Source organism: Chlorocebus sabaeus, chromosome 11, assembly GCF_047675955.1.
Source record: "Chlorocebus sabaeus isolate Y175 chromosome 11, mChlSab1.0.hap1, whole genome shotgun sequence".
Classification (NCBI taxonomy): Eukaryota; Metazoa; Chordata; class Mammalia; order Primates; family Cercopithecidae; genus Chlorocebus; species Chlorocebus sabaeus.
In genome coordinates, this window is record NC_132914.1 from 66,197,650 (window position 1) to 66,205,347 (window position 7,698).

The 7,698-nt window shown below is 41.7% G+C and overlaps 1 long non-coding RNA gene across 1 annotated transcript; it reads left to right on the forward strand.

The window, feature by feature from the left end:
• The first annotated feature begins 1,339 nt into the window (after positions 1-1,339).
• Positions 1,340-6,290, forward strand: LOC119620674 (uncharacterized). The gene is made up of 3 exons (XR_005237217.2): positions 1,340-1,596; positions 3,743-3,865; positions 6,186-6,290. It is a non-coding gene; the product is annotated as an uncharacterized lncRNA (long non-coding RNA).
• The last annotated feature ends 1,408 nt before the right edge of the window (positions 6,291-7,698 follow it).

Genomic DNA, 7,698 nt, shown 5'->3' on the forward strand with positions numbered 1-7,698 from the left:
TTGAGGCTTTCCCAATCTTGATAATAATCCTCAAAATTCACATAATTTTACCAAATAACAAGTCGTGAAGCTCAAAAACTTTTTAAAAGTATTAACAATAAATGGTTTACGACTTTAAGGAAAAGATTAAAATGTCTTTCTAGTCTCTTACTAAAAAGCAAATACTAAGTCATTGTCACATAAGGAGGTAATCAAAATATATATGGTCGAATAATGCAGGAAAAGGTATTGTAGAGGTGTGTCAGGAAGTTTAATTAACTTTAATTCAATATTAATTTTTTTTTCTGGATTTTGTGATGCTTATTTGTTAGCTTTTATTTGTAATTCTTTGTCTTCTCATTTTGAATAAATTTTCACGTTTGTACTAGCTTTGTATTCATGATTTCATAGTCTTTTACTTTAAAAAGGTCCCTCCAAATTCTAAGTCTCAAAATCTATAAAATCTGAATCCACCCATTTCATGGTCACGCAGTCTAAAGCAACGGTACAGTCTCTCTGCTGTCGCTGAATTTCCACCTCTCCTAGCAGTTCCCACTACCTGACTTTCCCCTTCTGAAGAGATGTAGCCCATGTTGCTGACGCTCTGCGCATGCCCCATGACCAGCCCATGTGCCCCACTCCTGTGCACGCAGCAGCTAACGCCTTATACCCATGGCCTTCTTCTAAGAAACGCTTTTGCCTAAGGAGCCTCTTTACGTGGGAGGCTACTGCAACACCCTGGGGTGGCCAGTGACTGACAGAGATGGGTACAAAAGCTGCCCCCTCTTGCCTTCAAGGACAACTCTGAAGGTGAAATTTGCACTTCAGGGCCCTGAGGGATCAGGCCCAGGCTAAATTTTTCTACAGCACCCCTCTACTTGGCTTCTTCCCTTTCCCCATCCTGATCTCCTCACCCTTTACAGGTTTTCCTGAGGAGAACATCCTCATAAATCACATGCACCCAAATCCCCATCTCAGTCCCTGACAGTTTATCTGCTTACTGTCTGTCCCCACTTCTCAAGAGGAAATAAACTAAGAGAGCAGCGACTTGACCCGGCTCCCTCACTGCTCTGTTCCTATTGCCTGGAGCTTGGCATGAAGTAACTACAACATGTGATGAGATGAATAAACGTTGAATGAGGATATGAATTCCAGTCGCTTTGCGTGTCTTTCCCCTAATTCTTGTGACAACCGAGAGGTAGATACCGCTTCTTTTCATATTACAAGATAACAGCCCTAGGCAGTGCTCCGGCAGCCGCTGAGCCCTGTTGTCCTCTGTTGGCACCATCACCTGACCTCCAGGGAAAGGGTCCAGCATTTCCCTGCATCGTCCTGACGCAGGTGTGGGTGTGGATCCCTCCCTGATCCAATGCAGGACAGGCTGTACTGATGATGAAAGGACACGTGGCACAGAGCATAATTCAGACACACATGAGTCAGGACCCAGCCCGAGGCCCTTTCCTTGGCACATTCCCAGGCTCTCTCGCAGGTAATCTCCCAGGGACAAGGAAAGCCACCCTCCACCAACAGAAATGCTTCCGGCAATTGCATGACACTGAAGCTGCCAAGCATTGGCCAGATCTAGAGTAAAGAAAATATTCCTCCTACCACTACCAGGTAAGCTCCTTTCAGAGTCTCTGTTCTCTACTCTCAAACTGACCTCTTCCCAATGACAAGGGCTCATTCCCTTCAGCAGACACTCCCATTATCATGGGACCAATAGGATAACCTCATAATATCTGGCAGTATATTTCCAGAGTTTATGCTATTCGCTCTTAAGTAACTCTCTCTACCCCAACAAGTAATCTATGAGTGCCTACCCCAAGCTCTGGGCAGAGTTTTTCAGTTTCTTCTCAGGGAAGTCATATAAAATTTTGTAGTGTGCTTTCATCAGTGACTGTCTTCTTACAGAGGAGTAAACCAAAATGCATGCATTGAATATTTTATAGCTTGGGTGTGAGAAAAAGATGAGCCCACATGAGACAATTATCAGTACAAAATTAAATTGTAAATAAGACAGGGAGTTAGAATCTACCTAGAAGGCTAGAGAGCTTTTGTTGGAGCTTCCAAAAGGAGAGGGTGAGATCAGCTTTTGTTAGCTGGAGTTTGTGGGAAATCACAGACATGATGCATTTCCTTTTGGCACTGGTTCATTTGGCAGGGACACGTCACCTAAGGTGATGAGGATGAGCTCAGAGGGCTGGCTCTCCACCAGCCTCTGCAATGGATGGAAGTGGGGGAGCTACTTGGCTTTCCCCTGTTGTTGCATTTTCTCTTCCTCAGCATCTGATTCTCTTTCCGGTCTTCCCCCTTCCTATCCTTCCCTCTTTCTCCCCTCCACTTTCCGTTCATCTGACCCCTCTTTTCTTCCCTTTTCCTTTTGAATTTAAGGTTTGGTCAGTTTGAGACATACACTCTACTTGTGAGGCACAGCAATTTGTGGAGGAGAAAGGGATCCTGAGTGAAACAGACCTGGATGCCAGCTCAGATTTGTGCCTTACAGGCAAGTTATATAACCTCTCATAGCTCTGTGCCATCCATAGAAGTGAGGACACAACGCTTTCTCAAGTTATTTGAAGGAGTAAACAAGATGATTTGTAAAGTGCCTGGCACATAGAAGGCTCTCAGTGGACGTTTATTTTGCCCTACATCCTTCCTCCTTATTTGTTTTTGTAGTACTACGCACATATTAAAAAGTAGTCATTAAATGGATGCTTATTAAATGAGTATTTGGAGTTCAATTAGTAAACTGTCAAATACTTAGAATGATTAAGATTGGGAGGGATTTAATAATTATTATTATAATACTTTGGGCTAGGCACTGGGATTAGAGAAGTCCTTGTCATATAATATCTGACATGACTCTCCCCAAATGCATAAGGTAGGCATTATTTTTATTACCCAAGATGTAGTCTTTATTACTCAGGGTCGACATTTCATTTTACAGATTAAGAAGCTGAGGCTTAGAGGGGGTCAAGTAATTTACATGAGGTCACAGAATGGAATCTTGACACCAGAACCAAAGCCTTCAACTGCTAGGTTAGACTGCAGAGTCATTTGATATTTTTGATCTCCTGCAGCCCATAAGGAAGGTAGAGCCCAGCATTTGGAGCATCATTTTTTTCCTGATTGCAAAGTGAAGCATTCTTCTTAAAGACAGTATAAGTAATGTGGAGTTATGCAAAATTGAAAGATTTGAGACAGAGTCATATTATTCTCACAGGAAAGGATTAAGGGGGGGGGGATGTGGAAAATTAGGAGTATGGGAGGAAAATGTATTAAGCGACATGTTCTAGGGCAGCCCAGAGCTGGAGGATAATAGAAAGGTCTAATGGGGAATCTTATTAGGTTGTTTCCTGTTTAAAATTTATTAAATCAGTTTAGCCCAAAGCTGCCTCCTTACATATATTAAGTTCAGCCTAAGGGTATCTCTGTACATCATGAACTATAACAAGTGGAAGTATAAATAGACCATAGTCTACACTTGTGCCAATCATCAAGGTTTGACCAATCAGATGTAGCTAATTGAACCGTATTCAAATAAGGCAAACAACAAACTGTAACCAATCCAGTTGTTTCTGTAGCTCACTTCTTTTTTCTGTACATCACTTTCCTTTTTCTGTCCATAAATCTTCTTCCCCTATGTGGCTGTGCTGGAGTCTCTGAGCCTATTCTGGCTCAGGAGGCTGCCCAATTCGCAAATTGTTCGTTGCTCAACTAAACCCCTTTAAATTTAATTCAGCTGAAGTTTTTATTTTATCAGATGGTGTCAGAAGTGGGATCCAAAGTAGAGTTTCTAACATCCCCTAGGAGCACTGAGTGACCAAGTGAGGAACTCTCTGGACCCATTGTGTCCATTGATCTCTTGGAGCAGCTGGGAATTGTGGTAAGTTCTCTCTCAGATTCCAAAGTTCCATGGATTTGTGTTTTTAGCTCTCTGAGTTTCTTTGAGCAAGCTTCTGATCCAAACTGGATTTGGAAGTTGTGACAAGAAACTGGACTGGGTCCAGTAATTAACTGGTTTGGATTCAGCTAGAGGCTTCTTGCATCTGACTGGGTCAGAAAGAAACCAGTAGTAAATGACAATATTGCAGGGGGTATAAAATTTGGATTTTAGAAATTCATGGGGATTTTCTTGTTCTACCCCTTTGGTTCATTTTTCTTGTGCACTTAGGTAGGAAAAAAATCACTGGTTAGGTTGATCAAGGGAACCTGAAAGCAAAGCCAATATTTGAGGTAACAATAAGATCCTTAATTTCTGAAGAACTGAGTTCCTTCTGGCTTATACATGCACAAGTGTTAGGCTCTATAAGCAACAAAGTCTTAAAGAAATGGCAAAATCTTACTAAAGATAAATTACAGTGAAACTTTCCAAATGAACAACACTGCACTGAAGTGTGTTAGAAAATGAGGGCTTCCAAATTAGTCTCATCGAAGGATGTGTATTGATATGCAGAAGTTTGTAAAAATATTTCAGTATTTTTATTTGAAGGCTTTATAAAAGGCAAATTAAAAGCTTAAATGACTAATTGATTAAAAAAATTAAATCTGCTAACCTTTTGGCTCAGTTACTATTCTAATGCAAAGGAAGTAACTGCAGCACCAGTTGGATGACTTTGGCTAAGTAGTGGAGTACATTTTACCTGTGCTGGGTTAGAGGATTGAGTTAGAGGCCCTCCCCTCAGTAAAGTCCCTCTTGGTTAAGAATGGATTTGGCACTATGGGCTGTTAACTGTTATTCTCTTTGGATTAATCTGTCTTGCACTATTTGCTGGTGACAGTGGGTGACAGAATTAGGCGTGTACAGGATCATGGGACCTGGGGAAACTTTTTCTCCCCAAAGGGGGAAACTTGAGGGCTGATGGGATTGCTGGAAAATATCCCTTTTCAACTGACATGTGGCCATCTGAACTTTTGATTTGGCGTCGCTACAGTGGGTGGGTCTTACTCTGGCCTCTCTGAGTGGCTTGCCTTCTTTACCCTGCTGCAAGCAATGCTTTTCTCCCTTTCCTTTCCTTTCCTCTCTCTCTGTGCAAAGTGGTTGTAGGAATGGTAAAAAATTACTATCTCTTGTGAAGTTTTAATTAATGTGGAAAGAATTCGTGAGGCTGATCTTAAGCTGTAGCAAATCTGGTGTACTTTGTGCTATGAATTTGTCTTTCTGCATCGTTCAGTCATAAAAAGAGGTACCATAAGATGGAATGCAGGCCTAGCCCCCATAAGCTTGCTGCTCAAGCCAACCCAGCAAACTGGTCAGTTATAAACTTTGCTGCAGGTCCCCGAAACAAACAACAACAACAACAAACTGGATGAGGTTTCCCTCTTGTCTTGTTTCATGCTCTTGTGAGCTTGAACTTGTAACCACAGGGTGGTACTTTCTCTTGGCCTCTGCCATCCAGGAAACAGGAATTTGGGCGTTCATGTGGTGATAGTTAGTTCTAAAAATTATTGTGAACATTTAAAAGCCATTGCAGCTCAAAATTGACTGCTCTAGGCTCCTTCTGGGAAGAAACAACAGAAACTGCCCAATGTTGTAGCTTCATGGTGAAGGCTTTGTCTCTTCTCAATGGCAGCCAGGATTCAATTACTGGCTTAGGGGATGAGTCCTTTCTGGTTTGATATCTAAGTGGCTATTGCTATTTATTGATTCTCTTCCTCTCCTTTTGACTTCCCATCTTGAATTCTTCTTTCTCTGAGCACCTGGGAGGTTACCTTTGGTAAAGTTCAAAAGCCAGAAATATTTGCTATTTGTTCCAGCTAGAATCCGGTTAAAAAAATATTTGGTTAAAAGTCAGCGTAGGCCAGGTGCAGTGGCCTACGCCTGTAATCCCAGTACTTTGGGAGGCCGAGGAGGGCAGATCACTTGAGGTCAGGAGTATAAGAGCAGCCTGGCCAAAATGGCGAAACCCCATCTCTACTAAAAATACAAAAAAAAATTATCCAGGCATGGTGCTGTGCGCCTGTAATCCCAGCTACTCAGGAGGCTGAGGCAAGAGACTCGCTTGAACCTGGGAGGCAGAGGTTGAGGAGAGCCAAGATTGCACTGCTGTACTCCAGCCTGGGTGACGGAGTGAGACTCTGTCCCCAAAAAAGCAAAACAAAACAAAACACTCAGTTAAAAGTGGATATTCAAGCCCTAGGTATAGTTAAAAGGCATTTATGGTTTTTTTCTCTTTTTGGATCTTATTTTTTTTTTTTCTTTTCAGGCAACTGAATTGTTTTTCTCCATTTTTTTCTTCTTGCCACTCTTGATGCATACATGAGAGGACCTAAGATAACTTCTAACAGTCTAGGACTCCGTGGGAAAAACAGAGGAGGTGCCACAGACCCCGTTTTGGGAAAAACCTGTTTTCCTCATGAAACCCCAGGAATTAGAAGCAGATAGATCTCTCTCAAAATCTAAGGCTAAGTATACTTTTAGGGATGGCAAATGGCAGTTGGGGAAACACTCAGCTCTTTGCACATTGGATCAGAGAAGCATGATCTTGGCCACCTGGAAAGTATGGAAATGTCCCCACCCCCTACCAAGAGATAAGACTCCCATTGGGGTGTACTAATCACAGAATGGGCTGATCAGCTTTGGGTGGCTTTGCAATGAAATGCACAGTCAAAGGATACAGGATCCGGTATAAAATTGGGATCCTGTATTTTTGGAGATCTGTTTTGTCTTCCAGCTGTGCTTACTTATTAGGACCTAGAAACTGAAAGTTTTCTTAGCCCTGTTCCTCCAAGGACTCCACCCTGAATCCAGTAATCCAGTTAAGAAACTTAAAAACTGGCAAATGAAACATCTTACAACTACTGGATCTTCTGTGTTTCTATGTGTTTATATGTGTTCTGTGTGTGACATTTGTGTATAAAAGAGCTCTGATTAACTGGCTTAAAAATAATAAACACTTAAATCAAAAATTTTGTAAGAAAAATTAAAACTGTAATGCCTTTTAGTTCATGTGACTTTAGCAAGCTTTGAGAAATAAATAAAGACATTTGGTCTAAGTTAGGCAGGTCACATATTAGATTCACTAAATAACCTCCTAGGTTTGGGTGCAGTAGCATGATCTCGGCTCACTGCAACCTCCACCTCCCAGGTTCAAGTAATTCTCCTGCTTCAGCCTCCTGAGTAGCTGGGATTACAGGTACCCGCCACTACGCCTAGCTACATTTTTGTATTTTTAGTAGACATAGGGTTTCACCTTGTTGGCCAGGCTGGTCTCAAACTCCCGACCTCAAGCAATTCACCCGCCTTGGCCTCCCAAAGTGTTGGGATTACAGGCGTGAGCCACTGCACCCGGCCTAGATTTGCTAAATAAGGTAATAAACTGCTTCTTGGACTTTTGAAAATTTTTCAACTTACCTGCTTTGGGGCCTGCTTTAGATTTGAAGTAAGTTCTAAGGACATGTGGAGTTAGCCAAGCCCCCTGGCTATGCTAAAAAGAGTCAGACTTTATCTATACTTCTGTTTGGTGTCCTAGGCTTCACACCTGGTACGTAATTAAAATCACCTACTTACCAGGGTTTTTCACCAAAAATAAAAATTGCTAAGAGTTAACATTGTAACATGTAACTGAGACCACTGAAAAAACCGTTTTACATGTAAGGTATGTGAGGAAAGTGAAATACGCTTTTAGCAAAAGATTATAAGAAGGAGCAGGAAGGTAAATTTTTGTCTAGTTTAGAGGCTTAAAGGATTGTTTTAAATTAGGATAAAGCTGAAGGTTT